The sequence below is a fragment of the Schistocerca nitens genome, chromosome 4 (assembly GCF_023898315.1).
Source record: "Schistocerca nitens isolate TAMUIC-IGC-003100 chromosome 4, iqSchNite1.1, whole genome shotgun sequence".
Taxonomy (NCBI): domain Eukaryota; kingdom Metazoa; phylum Arthropoda; class Insecta; order Orthoptera; family Acrididae; genus Schistocerca; species Schistocerca nitens.
The window spans coordinates 295,948,932-295,967,958 of NC_064617.1; the positions used below are offsets into that span (position 1 = coordinate 295,948,932).

Here is a 19,027-nt window from a genome sequence, read left to right on the forward strand (position 1 = left end):
TCCTGTGTGTTCTTCAGCTATGAACTGAGAAGCGCAGTGTCAGCTCTAGCGTGTTTTCATTCTGTTTTAGGAGAAGGAAAATGTATCGCAAATGCGTCAACGGCAAGTGCACAGGCGAAATTTTGACTTCTCGAATTTAAAGAGCTTACGAATGCTATTTTGACAACAAAATAGACCACAATAGGTTTTGAACTCCAAGAAATTGTCTTGCCAAATGTGTATTATTAACTGGCTGATTAAAAGGGTCCTGTCATATGTCTTTTGCAGTTCCTATGAAATGACAGGAACGTAAGGAACATTTAACAGATTGCTACTTCTACTTGACAGATATATCTAAAATTAATTCACAATACAAATGCAGCCTCAGTTTTATTGGTGTCAACAATTTCATGTTGACAAGGTCGTCCAACTGATGGCGTTGCATGCTGCGTATCCTGTATCGACGACGCAAGCACCTTCTACATCTAGCGCCTTCATTCGAAAAAACACCAGACTTCTCCAGTAGTACGGGACTGCAACTTTTTAAGCAGCTGCACGGAGAAGACTGGACGGTTCCCATCTGAATAGCAATCTAATAAGATGATTCTTTCTAAACGGAATACGAACAACGAATGCAAGTTCGTAATGTTTGAGGTGTTTACTGCGGGTTTATTGGGCGTGATGTGTATAGTGACTTGTACTTTGATGACTAGTATTGTTGTCGACTGTTTACCGTCTCATAAACTTACCATAGCTTACAAAAATGCCTAAGGATCGAAAGAGAAAGTGTCACTTTCCGGATGATTAGGCAAAAGAGGGTTTTTTTGTCAAGAAAGTACGTACGGATCAGGAAGCGTTGTGTGAGATTTGTAGCTGTTTCATCTCGGCAACTCACGGAGGTAAGGCAGAGGTGAGTCATCACATTTCTACGAAGAATCATGCAAACGGATTCGCGGTAGCATCGACATCAAAGCCTATTTCTACATCCAAGATTAAAGAAGAGGAAGGATTGCTCGTTGCTGCTTCAGAACTAACTGCAGCCAAGCACATCAACCCTTCAATTCTCTTGACTGTCCGTAAAACTGAATTCCGCAATGTATCCTGACTCCAAAGTCGCCATAAAGGAGTCTACAGCCAGGAACAAAGCTATAGCGATTGTAAAAAATATTCTCGTACCACACTACGTGTCCGAGTGCATAAAACAATTGCAAGAAATTTCATTTCACGGCATAGGCGCCGATGCATCGAACCACAAGGATGAAAAGAAGTTTCCTTTAGTTATTGAGTACTTTAATCAAACTGACAGAATCCCAAACAAGCTGTTGAAGTATGATTCGCTTAAATACAACTGCAAATTCCATTAGATAAATCAATCGATTTTTGTGGAGATAATACCAACTTTGGAGAGCTTCACTGACGCGGCCAGCAGAATGTGCTCCACCAAATTAAAGACAAACTAGGAAAAATGTAGAAGGAATTTTGGATGCCCTGCCGATATTCTCCACAGTACTATATGAAGCGCTGCTAGAGTCTTAATTGTCAACATTGAAATAATCGCCATGAAAATATTTAATTATTTTTCAATATCCATTGCAAGTACAGAAGCTGAAAGAGTTCTAGTTATACGTTGATGTCAATCCTCAGACTCTTACATTTCACTCCTCAGACTCTTCCATTTCACTCAAAAACAAGATGGCTGTCGTTAAAGCCTGCAGCAGAGAATTCTTACGCCTTGGATTCCACCAACAAAATTTTTTGACGCTGAAGACAGGCCACCTAAGATAATTTCAGATATTTTCAGTACTCCGAAAAGTGAAATTCAGTTCATTTTTTTCTACATCAAACTTGGCTATGTTTGAAAAAAATATAAATAGCGTGGAGAACAATAGCCTCGATAACTGAAATAAGTATATTAATCGACCCTCAAATATGTCTGAATGAAAGGAAGACTGCCAATACTATTGGGACGACGAGAGTTCTGGCCGACTCTGCAATGTTGCCAAATGTATCCAAGATGGCGACGATGACGTCATCCAATATGGCGGCGTGACGTCAGCCAATGCCAAGTACCATTATTCAAGATGGCGGCTAAGTGCCACGAACCCCCCCCCCCACCTGGCAGGAAGTTCAAATTCCATCAGGACAATGCAACCTCTACTAACCTAAGAAGCAAGCCGGGAAAGAAAGGTCACTAGGGCTACCTCCACTAACCTAAGTCACCTGAACGCCACCTCTTCCTAGGAATTAGTGGGAAGTATGAATTTTGGAGGGAGGATGGGTCAATTGGATTACATTCACTAACCTAAGAAAATGGCGGAAAAGGAAAGGCACTTGCACTACCTCCACTAAACTAAGTCATAGGACCGCCACCACGTCCTAGGGATTGGCTGGACATAGGTGTTTTATTTTGCATGCACTACCACCATCCAGTGCGCCATGGGGTCCAGACTCAAACTGACCTAGTACACAGTACCACCGCAAAAGGGCGCTCTCATCTGTGATGTAATCCAACATGACGGGAAACCAAGTGTTCGCCACGAGGTCTGGATCTAGTACACAGTACTACCACCAGAAAGCGTTGTCGTTCGTTCCATGACATAATCCAAGATGGTGGTCTGGTAGTGGAGAGGAAGGGTCTCATAATGGGAAATTCAAGAGAGTATTGTTTATTTACAAGAATAAAAAAAACAGTTTGTGGGGGTTGGATTTATCTTGCTCATCATTCTTTGCTGTTTGGAAACATGTAGGTCTTGTAAGAAGTAATTACATGGAGCAAATGTGTTGCATAACCGAATGTTCAGCACTGTACTCTGGGTGTCTTAACCTAATGTGGCCCTATGTTGGCACTTAACCTATTGTTCTGTTAAGTGGTTTTCCATGTCACCCCAATTTCCTTAAAATATTCTACCGCCTTTGATACCAAATTAAGTAATTAGTTATGTCCTCCCACCATTTTCTCATACACTTTTCGAATTTCACACGCTTTTGAACCCCATCTATAGCGCATTCTTCTTTGTCACACATCCCCTGAAACTCTAGCACTGCGATTTACATAAAAATATGCAAATTAACCTAGTGTTCTGCACTTAACCTGTCGTTCTGCTCCATGTCACCCACTCACGCACACCCTCCCTTTAACTATTGTACCAATAACAACACGTTGATATAGAAAATTTATGCAAATTAATTAAATCGGTATTTTTCACGTGTATGGGGTAGATTCTTTTAATTTGCAACATCTTAACAGTCACTTAAATCAATTGAATACAGTTTAAACAAAAGATCGCTAGTAAAAAACACATATCGCCACTCAATGCCACCCCCGACCTTGGCCCCAAACAAATCCCGGTGCCACACCATCACTCTGGCGTCCATGTGCTGCTCTCCCTCAAGCTAGTGGGCTAGGGCTGCTTGCAGCACCAGCCTGCTCACTGCAGCTCGTTTCCACAGCGTCTCCTCCTCTGCCGTAACGTCCTCGACGATCACATGAGGTACAGCACACACCCCTGTCCACCTCGCAACGGAACTCCAATGCACGCTCACACGGATCCCATACGCGAAACGCCTCTTAGCCGCGCGCGTGTTTTTTCGCTGCTGTTGGTGTGTGAACCATCTCTCTCTACCTATGGTCCAGCAAAGATCTAATTGCCGAGCAACTCACCCTCATAGACACTGTAGAAATCGTTTCCGGAATAGCAAAGGTTACACTGTTCCTCGAACTTGCGAGCTGTGCCTAGTTTGCACGCATTACCAGTGCGGCCGCTTAGGATCCCGAGGAACACTGTACCCTGTGCTATTCTGGAAACGATTTCTACAGTGTCTGTGAGGGAGAGTCACTTGGCAATTCGGTCTTCGCTGGACTGCAGGTAGAGAGAGTGGTGATCACACGCACGTGCTCGGCTGAGAGGCGTTTCGCATATGGGATCGGTGTGAGTGCACGTTTTGTGGCGAGGTGGACAGGGGTGTACGCTGCACCTCATGTGATCGGCGAGGACGTTATGGCAGAGAAAAAGACGCTGTGGATTCAGGACGCTGCGAGCAGGCTGGTCTCTGCAGCCCTAGCCCGCTAGCCTGAGGGAGAGTGACCCACAGATGCCAGAGCGATGCTGTGGTGGCCGGGGTGGGATCGGCGGAACTTTATTCCATGGATTTCACGGACTGACAGGATTCCGCGAATTAAAAGAATCTACCACACACATGTGAAAAATATTGATTTACTTAATTTGCATAATTTTTTTATATCAACATGGTGTTAGCTGTACAACATCTAAGGGGAGGGTGTGCGTGATTGGGTGAGATGGAACAGAACGACAGGTTAAGTGCAGAACACTAGGTTAATTTGCATATTTTTATGTAAATCGCAGTGCTATAGTTTCAGGGGGTGGGTGACGAAGTATGCGCTATAGATGGGGTTCAAAAGCATGTGAAATTCGAAAAGTGTATGAGAAAATGGTGGGAGGACATAACTAATTACTTAATTTTGCATCAAAGGCGGTAGAATATTTTAAGGAAATTGGGATGACATGGAAAACCACTTAACTGAACAATACGTTAAGTGCCGACAAAGGGCCAAACATTAGGTTAAGACACCTGGAGTACAGTGCTGAACATTCGGTTATGCAACGTATTTGCTCCATGTAATTACCTCTTACAAGACCTACATGTTTCCAAACAGCAAAGAATGATAAGCAAGAGAAATCCAATCCTCACAAACTGATTTTTTTATAAATAAACAATATACCTATTATGAGATCCTTCTTCTCCACCACCAGACCGACATCATGGATTACATAACGGAACGGACGACAGCACACTCTGGTGGTAGTACTGTGTACTAGGCCCCGGACTTCGTGGTGAACACATGGTTTCCCGCCATCTTGCACAACGGTACTTGCATCATCAGCTGACGTCACGGCCGCCATTTTTGATGATGTCATCAACTGCCACAGCCGCCATCTTGAATGATGTCATTTATTTCATTGCATGTATTTCCCTTCGCAACGTTCTCTCGAGACAAGGTTGAGGTAGACCTGCATCGTGACCGGAGGCAAGTGTCATGTTGTCAATGACACTCTGTTTCCAACTGGGTAAGAATTAGCTGCTGTCAGCGAATAAGGGCCCACGTATGTGCTGTAGTAGTGGCCTTTTATTCATCCGTGGATCAATTTCACATGGGTACTGGACATGGCATAGTATTACATTCAAAAAACCTACATACTCAAGAATATACACAGTTACAAGTCTAGTCTGTCAAGGACGAGATAGTTTTAACCGTGGCCTTGTAGTAAATCTTTCTTCGACCACTTCTTATTCCACTGAATATGGCTGCGAGTGGCACACCACTCCTTGTTCACAAGTTGGACAATCAACCAACAATTCTGGTAAGACCAACTTTTGGAGGAAACACTGTCTCGCGAGTGAACGCATTAAGCTCTCATAATAGCTACATTAAAATGACAGACTTAAGCAACAAGAACATCTGAACACGTGGTGAGGATAACATGAGAATTTAAGAAATTTCCGAGTATCGCTACACTTTCTCTGAATGCAATGCATAGTTCTAAGCCCTTCTTTTTCTGACTTCACTTCTCTTTACTTTCTGAATACAAGGTATTCAATACAGGTGTACATCCAGACGAGTCTGCCTTACTATAATGAAAACAATGGGATTCTTGTTACAACGGAAGTGCAGATTCTAGTATTTACATACAATTTTGAGATGTAATTCTCCGTGTCACACTGAAACCTGAATCAGGTTGGTGAGTAAGTTCGTAGCATTATTATTATTATTATTTCTTTACTTTCTCAGACGTTAAGTCTGGTTAAGAATGGAAAGTGACGCGGACCTTGATCAAGCGTCACTTAATATTAACTGTACAGTATGGGTTACATTGCATTTAGGAACTTTCGGGTAATTGAACATGTATCAATAATTATGGATTTCTGTAGTTGTATATATATGTTTGGATGTAGCTGTATTGCATTGATGTACTGGTTGATATTGTGTGGTATGACTCCTGTAGTTGATAGTATAATTGGTATGATGTCAACTTTATCCTGATGCCACATGTCTGACTTCCTCGGCAAGTTGGATGTATTTTTCAATTTTTTCTCCTGTTTTCTTTTGTATATTTGTTGTATTGGGTATGGATATTTCGATTAGTTGTGTTAATTTCTTCTTTTTATTGGTGAGTATGATGTCAGGTTTGTTATGTGGCGTTGTTTTATCTGTTATAATGGTTCTGTTCCAGTATAATTTGTATTCATCATTCTCCAGTACATTTTGTGGTGCATACTTGTATGTGGGAACGTGTTGTTTTATAAGTTTATGTTGTAAGGCAAGCTGTTGATGTATTATTTTTGCTACATTGTCATGTCTTCTGGGGTATTCTGTATTTGCTAGTATTGTACATCCGCTTGTGATGTAATCTACTGTTTCTATTTGTTGTTTACAAAGTCTGCATTTATCTGTTGTGGTATTGGGATCTTTAATAATATGCTTGCTGTAATACCTGGTGTTTATTGTTTGATCCTGTATTGCAATCATGAATCCTTCCGTCTCACTGTATATATTGCCTTTTCTTAGCCATGTGTTGGATGCGTCTTGATCGATGTGTGGCTGCGTTAGATGATACGGGTGCTTGCCATGAAGTGTTTTCTTTTTCCAATTTACTTTCTTCGTATCTGTTGATGTTATGTGGTCTAAAGGGTTGTAGAGGTGTTTATGAAATTGTAGTGGTGTAGCCGATGTATTTATATGAGTGATTGCTTTGTGTATTTTGTAGTTTCTGCTCGTTCTATAAAGAATTTTCTTAAATTGTCTACCTGTCCATAATGTAGGTTTTTTTGTCGATAAATCCACTTCCTCCTTCCTTTCTGCTTAATGTGAATCTTTCTGTTGCTGAATGTATGTGATGTATTCTATATTTGTGGCATTGTGATCGTGTAAGTGTATTGAGTGCTTCTAGGTCTGTGTTACTCCATTTCACTACTCCAAATGAGTTGGTCAATATTGGTATGGCATAAGTATTTATAGCTTTTGTCTTGTTTCTTGCTGTCAGTTCTGTTTTCAGTATTTTTGTTAGTCTTTGTCTATATTTTTCTTTTAGTTCTTCTTTAATATTTGTATTATCTATTCCTATTTTTTGTCTGTATCCTAGATATTTATAGGCATCCGTTTTTTCCATAGCTTCTATGCAGTCGCTGTGGTTATCCAATATGTAATCTTCTTGTTTAGTGTGTTTTCCCTTGACTATGCTAATTTTCTTACATTTGTCTGTTCCAAAAGCCATACTTATATCATTGCTGAATACTTCTGTTATCTTTAGTAATTGGTTGAGTTGCTGATTTGTTGCTGCCAGTAGTTTTAGATCATCCATGTATAGCAGATGTGTGATTTTGTGTGGGTATGTTCCAGTAATATTGTATCCATAATTTGTATTATTTAGCTTGTTGGATAGTGGGTTCAGAGCAAGGCAGAACCAGAAAGGACTTAATGAGTCTCCTTGGTATATTCCACGCTAAATCTGTATTGGCTGTGATGTGATATTATTCGAATTTGTTTGGATATTAAGTGTGGTTTTCCAATTTTTCATTACTATGTTTAGGAACTGTATCAATTTAGGATCTACTTTGTATATTTCCAATATTTGTAGTAACCATGAGTGGGGTACACTACCAAAAGCTTTTTGGTAATCAATGTATGCGTAGTGTAGCGACCTTTGTTTAGTTTTAGCTTGATATGTCACCTCTGCATCTATTATCAGTTGCTCTTTACATCCTCGTGCTCCTTTGCAACAGCCTTTTTGTTCTTCATTTATAATTTTGTTCTGTGTTGTATGTGTCATTAATTTCTGTTTAATGACTGAATTTAATATTTTGTATATTGTTGGTAGGCGATATTTAGCTGGGTTCGCTGTGTCTGCTTGATCTTTAGGTTTCAGATAAGTTATTCCATGTGTAAGTGTATCAGGGAATGTGTATGGGTCTGCAATGTAACTGTTAAATAATTTAGTTGGATGTGAATGTGTTGAGGTGAACTTCTTTAACCAGAAATTTGCTATTTTATCATTTCCAGGTGCTTTCCAATTGTGAGTAGAATTAATTGCTTGGGTGATTTCATGTTGCAAAATTATCACTTCAGGCATTTGTGGTATCATCTTGTACGTATCTGTTTCTGCTTGTATCCACCGTGCATGCCTGTTATGTTGTACCGGGTTTGACCATATGTTGCTCCAGAAGTGTTCCATGTCTGTTATGTTTGGTGGATTGTTTATTTTAATGTGTGTGTTATCTATTGTCTGGTAAAATTTCTTTTGGTTTGTGTTGAATGTTTGGTTTTGTTTCCTTCTATTTTCACTTTTGTTGTATCTTCTGAGTCGTTTGGCTAATGCTTGTAATTTCTGCTTCTTTTCGTCTAATTGCTCTGTCGCTTCTTGTTGTGAGATTTTACCTAACCTTTTTCGTTTTTTTTTTCTGACATTTCATTTCTTATAAATTGTGTTAGCTGTCCGATGTCTTTTCTCAGTTTTTCTATTCTGATCTGTAGCCTGTGTTGCCATGCTGGTTTTGTGGGTTTCTTCTGTGTGTTGGTTGGTTCTGATCTCTGCCTAGTGTGTATATTTAGTGTAGTGAGTGCTCATATATAAACCAGTAGTTTTAACTCTTCCATAGTTGTGTTTTCATTTATTTTGTTGTGTATGATTGTGTTGATAGTTTTTATTGTTGTTTCGACTTGTGGGTTATTTGGTGGTCTATACAAGAATGGTCTCATGTCTGTATTTGTGTCTCTGTATTCTATATATGTTAGCTGAAATTTTTCTTCTATATCTAACATGTGTGTCACTTCGTGTTCTATTTGTGCTTGTTCTGGTGGCTGTCTTAAGATTTCGTTTTCCTCTGATTGTTTAATTGGTGTGTGTTGTTCTTTGTTTGTTTGCTCTGGGATGTTTGAGTCCATTACTGTATTTTCTTCTTCTTCTGATTGCACATTATTTTGTTCTAGTATTTGTTGTACTTGTTGTTTGATGTTTTCTAATTCTGACTGGGGTATCCTGTTATTTTTGATTATTACACGGATCTGATCAGCTAGTCGTTGTTCTGTTAAAAATTTTAATTCTGGGTATCTGGTAATAAATGTTGTGTATACTTGTGATCTGTATCCAGTTGTGTTGGTTCCTAGGTTTGTTGCTTGGTAATAACAGAACATGAGGTGTCGATTAACTTCATCTGACCATCTCATCCTCTGTCTTTGTTTTCCTTCTAGGGTGGTTGCAGGAAGCATATCCTGCAAAACACCTCTATTTGGATTTAAATCATTTTCCAGTTGGCTAGCAGTGTCGTTACCATTGTGGGCGGGCATAGGGTTCAAGCGTCGTCCCCGACCATGACGGCGCTTGTCCGAGGCTTCTTTAGTTCTGTCCTGAACCAACTAATCACACTAAAAGGGGGGTTAGCCCTATTAGTGGTTTGTTCTTTTCGTCGCCTTTTACGACTGGCAGAACATACCGGAGGCCTATTCTTTTCCCGGGCCTCCACGGGGATTATTATTATTATTATTACTACTACTACTACTACTACTATTCTGTCTTAGTTCAATAGAGGAGTGACAGAAGTGGAGGCAGCCAGCAACGTTTGCACCGTGGATGGTGATACAGCCCATGGATATAGCACGGGAAGAAATTGGTTTTCTCGTTTCAAGAAGGTCGTTTAGATATTAGTTACTCTCAACTTTTAGGAAGACCTTCGAGGTTTGATGACGATCGTTTAAACGCATTAATCCTCAATGATCCACGTCAGTGTACTAGAGAACTGGAAAATGTGATCGAGACCTACGAGTAAAATAGGCCGTGGCGCGTACGTCACGAAGGTAGTCAGCGCTCGCTCAGCTCAGCAGATAAAATGCGTTTCTAAACCTGTTAAATCTCATCAGGGCGTGTAAGTACTAACGAGAATTGCATCTTCCACTGGCATCTATTATGAAGTTTTACTGATTAACAGTACTACAGCAAAATTTAAGATCAATACTCGATTAAAGGGTACAACGGCATGTTTATAGCATTTAGTCTCTTCTGCGTAACAGCACTCATTACATGCTGGAAGTGGTGCCTTATGCAACTGATAATTATTTTAGCATGATTTTATATTATTGTACGCCAGTACAGCCGTAACAAATTACAAGTAGGCCCATGGACTTCCCATCATTATAGGACTAATAACCGTAAGATTCCGTAATAGCGGATTCCAGTAGAAAATTCAGATATCGTGTGTACGGACACGCCTAGTTACGAGTTCACAGGTGTAGAAACGTAGTTTTTGGCTGCTGATTAAGATCGAGGGCAAGATTACCTTCGTGACGTACGCGCCGCGGCCTGTCTTTCTCGTAGGACTCGATCCTCAATAACCCACGTCAGTGTACTCGGTAAGTGGAAAATGTGATTAACTCTGACCATTCCGTTAGCTTGCGACATTTTCATGCAATGGGGAAGGTTCAAAAATGGGTACTACATGTTCCAAGCCAAAATTACGAAAATCAGAGGGTGCATCTCTGCTTTGGCTCGTCCACAACACCGACCATACCTACTCTGGTGACGAGTAATGGTGTCTTTATGCTAACTTAAAAAGGAGCAACTCGCAGTGCCAAGACCTGCGCGCATCCACAAAAGATAATGTTGTGCATCTGGGGGAACAGAGACTGTGTAATGTACTACGAATTGCTTCCCCGAGGTGCAACAATCACTGCTGACACTTATTGTCAACAACTCAGACGTGGTGCAGAACAACAACCAGAAAGACTGCGTAAGTTCAAATGGCTCTGAGCACTATGGGACTTAACATCTATGGTCATCAGTCCCCTAGAACTTAGAACTACTTAAACCTAACTAACCTACGGACATAACACAACACCCAGTCATCACGAGGCAGAGAAAATCCCTGACCCAGCCGGGAATCGAACCCGGGCGTGGGAAGTGAGAACGCTACCGCACGACCACGAGCTGCGGACAACTGCGTAAGTGATGCTACTGCATTGTAATGCCCGCCCGCATTCAGTTAGACTGATCCTGCGTTCTCAGATAGTCACCTTTTCCGTTCTCTATAAAACAACCTTCAAGAAACTTCCTTTCCGGATGAAAATGCGCTCCGAACATGGTTCCACGAGTTCTTCGCCTCAAAACCACGTGATTTCTACTGTGACGGAATCGAAAAATTACCCCAGAGTTGGCAGACTGTTTTAAATAGATAAGGAGAATAAATTATTGATGAGTAAGTGTGTGTGTGTGTGTGTGTGTGTGTGTGTGTGTGTGTGGCGACAACAACCACAAAAAGAACAACTACAACAAACAAGTGTATGTTACGCATATGTTGTGTTTATTATAAATTAATGGAAAAACGATACGAACTTATGCAGCAACCCACAAGCTCTCGCGGCAGCATACCTTACAGATTAGCTCCAGGGGCTGAAGGAACCCCCGTCAGATTCTATATTCAATTTACGGGTGCATTAGCCCCTCTTCTACCTATATCGTAGATTGCTCGAACAAAAAACTGTGCCCAGTTCTTGGAAAAAAGCAAGGACACACCCGTCTACAAGAAGTGTAGTATAAGTGATCCACAAAAAACCGCCCAACATCCTTGACACTGATTTGTTGCAGAATCTTATAACATATTCTGAGCTCAAACATAATGAGAAATCTCTTAACAGAATGACCTCCTCAATGCGAAAAAGCATGGATTCTGAAAACATCGCTAAACAAAACTCGTACATGACATACTGAAAGCTTTGGGTGAAGACAGTCAGGTATATGCGATATTTCTTGATTACAGAAAAGCATTTGACCCAGTACCACACCTACACCTATTGCCAAATGTACAATCATGTGGGGCATCAAGTGAAATTTTTGAGTGGATTGAGAACTTTTTAGTAAGATGGACGCAGCGTGTAATTTCGGATGGAGAGTCATCGTCAGCTGCAGAAGTAACTTCAGTTGTGCCGCAGGCAAATGTTGGGGCCCTTGCTGTTCACGTTGTTTATCAGTGGCCTTGCAGAAAATATTAACAGAAACTCCAGACTTTTACAAATAATACAGTTTTCTATGATGAACTACTCTCTGAAAGAAGCGGCATAAATATTCAGTCAGATCTTGACAATATTTCAAAGTGGTGCAAAGATTGGCAGCTTGTTTTAAATGTTTAGAAATGTAAACTGTGCACTTCAAAAACGAAAAACTATAATATCGATGAGTCACAGCTGGAATCGGCAAACTCTACAAATACCTGGGTGTAACACTTGGTAGTGATATGAAATGGTATGATCACATAGGCTCAGTATTGGGTATAGCAGGTGGCAAACTTCGCTATATTGGTAGAATACTGGAGAAGTGCAATCAGTCTACAAAGGGGACTGCTTACAAACCACTTGGGCGATCAAATAGGAGTAACTGGGGATACTGAACGTATACAGAGAAGGGCGGAACGAATGGTGATATCAGTTTGATCCGTGGAAGAGTATTCAGAGATACTGAAGGAATTGAGCTGGAAGTTTCCAGAACCGGCTTTAGACATTGGGATTGTGAGAGTAAGATCAGAAAAATTACTGCATGCGCAGAGGCATTGGGACAATCATTCTTCCAAAACGCGCCCCATCCGTGAATGGAATGGGAAGAAACCAATAACGGGTACAGTGGGACGAAACCCCTGCCGTGCACCTCACTGAGATTTGCAGCTTATAGATGTAGAGGAGGTATGCAGAAAATGATTAAAAACCACCACAAGCGACCGAACAGCGCTATGTCTTAGAATCAGATATTTCGCTTCGGAAGAAGAATGGTCGTCAGAAGAAGTACTAAGTTTTCCAATTACATTTTCTTCAGAGCGCAAGAGCACATGGGCATCAGACAAGTATCAAGGAAGCTACCATGTAACTATCTAAAACAATATAGTGATACAGTGGCAAATACTAAGTTGGCTGTATTAGTATTCTGCAAATTATTTTAACAACGTCTTTTTAACATTTTACAATAGAAATGTTAACAGTTGGCAGAAGCACCGATATCTCCAAATTTCTTTCCCTCCTCCGTGCCTTGAATGGCGTTATACGTCTCATCTGCCTGTTTTATCACCTTCAGCTATACAAAAATTTAAACAAATGTTCGAGCGCTCGTGAAACGTTCTCTTTGTCGTTTACTTACTTCGTCACCTGCCATCTTAACTGATGCAATGTAGAATCCACCGAGCAAAGGTTTATTTTTTACATTTATTGTTTTCAAACGTTTCACTTACGAAGTCTAAATGGTATCTCCTATACCCTTTCGCTTCTGTTTTAATAACTGCCTTATAGCCTACCATTTGACTTTTTTACTTCAGATCGTCTCCACGTTACCGTCTTCAGACATCTGCGTTCGTTATGCCCGTGCCCTATAGTAGTCTTCCTACGTACCATTAGATTATCACGGTAAATTCAGGAATGAATTTGTAAGTTCGTCTCATTAGTTGAGTACACTAAACTATGACCATTTCAATTTCGCAAGTGCCACAGCATTCTCACCTTTTACCTTTCATATAATCCATCTGTTTTCCGTCTCCCTCATTATTTGCATGTCCCGTTGGTCAACTTCCCATGTTCGGCAGATGGCACATTTTAGATTACGTCTCACGACTATAGGTCACAAATTGGCAGTACAGCACATACCGGTTATGCTTTCCGCTTTTACTTCGCATTTACTTCGCACCCATTTCTCGGTTTCCCACGTGAACTCTTTCTTTCCCCAGTTTATTTCTTACAGAGTCCTTGTGCTTCTTGTATTTAGTTACCCCTACGGCGTGAACATAAGTGGTTCTATGAAATCTACCTTTGTCTTCCTCTCTGCATACAATAACTAATTTTGGACTTCCTATGGGTAATTTTCAATTGTCCTTTTCCGAAGGCATTTTCAAGTTCAGCAGAAGAAGTAAACAAAACCGTGTCGTCCGCAAACAGAAGAGATTTCGTTAAGATGAATTGAAATACTCTGTCAGTACATTCTAACATTTTCCAAAGCTGAAAGAATTTTTTTTTGGTGAAATTTTGGTTCTGAATTTTCCACTTACTTGTTACGGTTTACCTACAATATTAGCAGTAATTATTCGGGCATGATCAATCTATCTTATGAAGACATCCGTAACTTTGAAGCAGCCAGATAATAGCACCCGGGAAACAAATTCTATACTGCCACCCTAGTATATTACGGGTCCAAAGCTCTTACGGAATCTCATTGGGGCTTCAAATGAAATAGCGCTTGTGCTCCATTCGTCTGAAACCGCTCCTAATTTGCTGAATGTTAATCATACGTCGCACATTTGGTGTTTGAGTCGTTTCTTAGCAGCGCTGAAATCTATACTGCTACACAGGGTGTTTATTGTAACTTGAGACAACTAAATACCTGGGAAACAACATATCGCACGAGAAAATGCTCTAGGTGACAAGTTAATATTAGTAAAGAGGAGATCAGTCTATGCTACAACTGGCCGCCTGCTAACCACGCCTCATCCGGGGACAGGGTCAACTTTGTATTTTCAAATGGAAACCCCCATTTTAATTGCTTATTAGGATTCTACGCCAAAAAGTGAGTACGGTTTACTGAAAACATTGTTTCCCATTCGTTGAATATAGTGCTGTAATCGACAAATATCAAGAGTGCCTGTTATTGCAATTAAAGCGCGACGCATCTGACTACATTTCATTTACGATGTGAATCCTTTGTGTCCTAACGGTTGATATTTATGTTCAGTGTTGAAATGTGACTAAAGCATAAATAATGGCTAGACATTTACATTTCTGACAAATACGCTACTTGTATGGTAACGTAGTTTACTGTTACCTACGGGGTAGACTGTGGAGTCTCCCATCCAATCGCCGGTAACTCTCGCTGGCCGCTGCGCGGCTACCGGCGAAATGCGTACGAACCCCAACCATTGCAGTAAGTTAGAATGTCCATGAACTGATATTGACAGGCTCCTATGGATACTCACCGCAATGGTGAGAGATAAGGGGACTCACTGATATCATGATCTCGATGGGAACAGGAAACTATTACATACACGTCACTGTTCCTGTATCACCCTAAACGTAATTTCTAACCAGACACTGAAACGGTTAGCCATATTGTACTTTACATTCAAATGTGCAACACTTAAGTAAATTTCCAACAAATATCAACCACTGGAATACAAAAGTTTACACTTACATCTTTAATGAAATGTAGATACATCGTAAATCAAATGTGACGCTTCTTAATTGCCAAAACAGGCACACTTGTTTGTTAATACGGAAGCGTCCGATCCCGCCCATGGCGTCACAAATATGGCGGAAACAAAAACACACACATACACTTTCCACAAGAAGCCTATTGACACTAACGGGACAAGCGCGGGAAATGGGGTGTTTTGGGTGGGGGGCAAACTAAATGTAAACAAATTTAGACGCCTTGCGTAGCTACAACGTGTAAGTGAAGACATCCATGCATGAATACCCACCCACCTCCCCAGGGGTCGTAACCCCTGCAACCCATAGAAGATAAAGATGCTTCAGTAGCTGATTAGTGTTTTTTGTCTTTAAAAAAAAATCTCACGGGATATAACGAACAGATCAGAAAGATAAATATAATAAACTAAAACAGATAATTAAAATAAGTAATAAGTTTTTAAATTTTAAAAAAAATCTCACGAGATAGAACGAACAGATCAGAAAAGTAAATAAAATAAGATAAAACAGAACTGGAGACAGCCACACTCAAACCAAACTCCGCGCCGTCATGACGTCACACACGACAACACCCTTACGTCACGGGTCAAAGCAGACGCGTGGGATCGGACGCTTCTGTCGACCCGCGTTTTTGCGTAGAATTCGAGTATGCAGTAAAAATAGGGGGGTTCCCATTTGAAAATACGAAGCTGACCTCGCTCACACGAGAGGGGTAGCTTGGTGATGTCCATTTGTAGCACAGGGATATGTCCCCTTTACTACCAACTTTTCACCTAGATTTTTTTTTCCTTTCTTTTCCGTACGATGCGTTGTTTTCGAGTTATGCAGTTGTCTCAAGTTAAACACCACAACAGTATAAGGAAAAGTAGTCGTTTAATATCGTTACCAAAAATCTCCATCGTACTAGACCGATTTACTTCTAAATATTACACGATACTCGAGTGAACGATCGGACGCATACAGGCTACATATTTTTAATGTGTATAATTTTTATAGTTCACATAGAATGGGGAAACTTTAGCAAAAAAAAAAAAAAAAAAAATCAGAAAATTCTTGACCAATTTACAAGTTTTTACGTGGTACGCAAACATTCAGATGGACAAACTATAGATTAAAAAAAAATAGGAATGTGGAAGTTTACTGCTCAAATAGACAACGAGAAAGAAAATGCTGTGCTACAAAAATGTGCGGTTTCGTTACTTTCCTTGCAGTCAATTTCAGCTCGATAGCAAGGCATGTAAACCATTAGGCAAGGTTTAGTTTTCAATAACCATGAACAAGGCTCACGAGCAGAGAGGGGGGTTAGAGGGCATAGTGGAGTGGCTAGTGGTGGAAGTACGTGTGGGCGGAGGAAAGACATACAGAACGTACCAGTAATGTTTAAAAATACATAGTGCTGTAGAACTGAAAAGTGCCAGGATGAATATTTATGTCTACTAAGAATACTGGAAAAAAAAATGACCAATACAAATAATAAGAGCCTGCTTTTGTTGGCTGCTGCTAATAGCATCATGAAGATAAATTACTAAGCTTCCATTAGATTGCAGTTTTCCACACGTTAGTTTCGTGGTGGATGACCGGTAGATGTGTGATTTCACAACTTCTGTGTGTACTTATAGCGAACGTACATTATATTTTGCTTTCTTGTAACTAATATTGAACTGGTGCCGCACGCCTCATAGGACATGATGCGGTTTCGGTTTACGAATATTTTTATTTTTCCCGCCTCACTGGATAAGCGCATGACAGAATGTGTTGTTTTAAATTCAATACATCAATGTTTCATAAGGATTAAGAGCACGAATCAGTAGCTGATGTACATCATTGTTATGTAAATGGCTGACTACTCTGAACTGTTGCGTACGCTACAAGAAATTATCCGTTGACTATGCCGTCTAGGAGCCCCTAGTACTGACTCGGCAAGAATCCAGAAAGTGAAGTACCTGCGCGTGCCTGAGCAGCTGTCCATACATTAGCACAACACTGTCGCGGTGTGCGAATGGAAAGTTCTTTGAGATGCTTTCATCGCTGGCGCTCTATCAGTTATAGCTGTGGGATACACAATAACTGTCGACCACTACAACAATGAATATTTAATAAATTCTTAGTCGGCATGCTGTTTGTCAACATTCCATCTTACCAGATTATCAGGAGCAACAAGAAGTCCTGACGAAAGTGATGTTTATTCAGATCCGTAGGGATTGCAAAAATGGCAAATATTATTTATTACTGCTTGGCGCAAGGCATCAGTTAGAAATACCTCTTTCCTCAGATTTCTACAAGCATGAATGCAAAATACTAGGTGCCGAAAGTCGAGTCTTATCAACAAATACGAAGATACATGTATGCAAATGAAACATACTTATCGATTGTAATGGTATTGACCAATTTGCAAAACGAGAAGAAGGCCGCTTATTCTATACATTACTCACATCGCAAGTGTAAGGGTCCCTTCGAATTCCCCCGTTTTTCCCTGTCCTTACTCATTTCTTGTATTACAGAAAATTTACTTCAATTTTGCTAAAGCGCAAACCAACAATTCAAAATAAACTTTATAAACTGCACGATTACCTACAAACAAACAAGAATTCAAAATTTTGCAACAGCCACCCAAATTAATCGGTTCGATTTATTAGATGTTTGTACGACTTTCTGGAAGGGTAGCAAGGCACTACAAATTCTGAAAATCTGGATAGTACCCTATTTCTACAATTATAGCACTATACCTTACTCCAGGTTCGCAGAACATGCATATGCAATCTCTTTTCATTAAAAAAGTATCAGAAAATTGTACACAGCGTTCAACGAACAAATGGACGATTATCGCTACACTGTGTAAGCAAATCAATGCCTCTACCATGCGCGCATTGACATGGTGTATCTTCACATGAAGTGACGAGATTTCAATAGCGACAGATAAATTACATACCTATTATAACAGTAACGAAAACTTAACAAGTTTTACACAACTGAGAACCAAACAACTGTGTCCTACGCGATGTCTCACTCAACCAAATATGATTAAATTATCAGCTGACGCTGGCCACGCATTAACATGGGCAGGACACACTAACGCCTCATCATGTGTTGTCGAATCCACTATCTGCCGCTTATAACGATCACATAATACATTTTAATTTAATTCCACACTAACTATGTTTGCAAATGTAGCTGATGATGCTACCAATGAAACAACTGATCATTGTAAACAACGTCTTAGGACAACAAGCAAGGCATTAGCTTTTATTTCGTCAAGTTCTACGATTACACAAAATAGCTAACCGAAAATCCACAAAAATTATTAATATCCTCCAGAAGGGACATTTACCCATAAATAAGGGATAGTTATACATATTTACGGAACTGCATACGAACATAGAGCAGAAGTATTACCTTGATCACTCCAGATGACGCTATGAAATCTCGATTCAGCGGCTTAACACTACAAAATCCCTTTATTCAAACAAAATTTTCATACACATTGCACATGAACTACCAACCGAGTAGCACACCAAAATTTTGAGTACATAGGTGGCAGCATGTGCAACGATAACGAAATCATGAACTCTGCGCCTGGTGCCATCTGTACGGAAGTCGCACAGCATTTGTTTCATGAATTTGTTGTCGCAGCTGCCACCGCGCCGTATTGACATTTTGTGGCGCGTTTTTTGAAAGCCTTGTTAATTCAAAATAACGTTGTAAGCTAAACCAGTTTACTGTGTGAAGCTAAAAATAATATTTCGAGGAAACACATTTCATTTTTGCTCACTGTTAACTCTACACTAATTACGACTCATTAAGGTCAAAGAA

At 40.3% G+C, this 19,027-nt stretch overlaps 1 protein-coding gene across 1 annotated transcript in view; it reads right to left on the reverse strand.

The window, feature by feature from the left end:
• Positions 1-18,774, reverse strand: part of LOC126251393 (dnaJ homolog subfamily B member 6-like) — a 334,943-nt gene extending 316,169 nt beyond the window's left edge. Inside the window, exon 1 of the mRNA XM_049951789.1 lies at positions 18,611-18,774. The gene's annotated coding sequence lies outside the window, so the exon portion shown is untranslated. The remainder of the gene's footprint in view (positions 1-18,610) is intronic.
• Between the last annotated feature and the right edge of the window lie 253 nt (positions 18,775-19,027).